This window comes from Cicer arietinum, chromosome 2 (assembly GCF_000331145.2).
Source record: "Cicer arietinum cultivar CDC Frontier isolate Library 1 chromosome 2, Cicar.CDCFrontier_v2.0, whole genome shotgun sequence".
NCBI lineage: Eukaryota > Viridiplantae > Streptophyta > Magnoliopsida > Fabales > Fabaceae > Cicer > Cicer arietinum.
In genome coordinates this window covers 4,465,217-4,466,162 of record NC_021161.2, presented here as the reverse complement: position 1 = coordinate 4,466,162, position 946 = coordinate 4,465,217, and positions in this window count along the sequence as shown.

Sequence of the window (946 nt, the reverse complement as noted above, 5' to 3'; positions counted from 1 at the left end):
TTACAAACTACGGTTGAAAAAGTTTGACTCAAATAATTTTAAGCATGTTTAAAAGATGTCTGACATTGAATTGAATTGAGTAAATTAGATCATTTTAAATTTCAGAACACAAATCTGAATGTATTGTAGAAATTTATCAAATGTTAAATCGATCTTTGTGGTAATTGTGAATTTTTTTATTTTAAATCGGATTTATTAGAATTTTAATTTACAAACATTCAAACTATTATTAATATTGGAAAATGAATCATAATCATTAACATTTTGATTACAAACTATTAATTGTCAAACAATTATAAGTATACAAATAAATTACTTTAATTTCATCTATTATATATATTTAAATATTTTTATTTGACTTTTTACTTTGAATATTGGTAAATATATATAATATATAAATATTTAGAAATGATGGATAAAGTCATGTCTCTTTTAATTTTAGTCTGTTTTATGTTACTGAAACTAATTAAATTTAATTTGTTGATTTATAATGTTAATTGACATGAAATTAAAGTAATTTATTTGCAATTATTTGTATTTGATTATACTTATAATTGTTTGACAATTAATATTTTGTAACCGAATTTTTATAAATTTTAGATTTCGATTTTGAAACCAAAATGTTAATGATTATGATTACTCAATTAATATTAATTTAAGAAATAATGTTTGTAAATTAAAATTATAATATATTCGATTTAAAGTTAAAAAAAATCAAAATTACCACAAAGATCGATTATTAAAATGATAGTGAGAGAAAAAAATAATATTTATATTTGATTTTTTACTTTGAATATTGGTAAATATATGTAATATATAAATATTTAGAAATGATGGACAAAATCATTTCTCTTTGAATTTTGGTTAGTTTTATTTTACTGAAACTAATTATATTTAATTTGTTGTTTTATAGTTTTAATTGATATGAAATTAAAGTAATTCATTT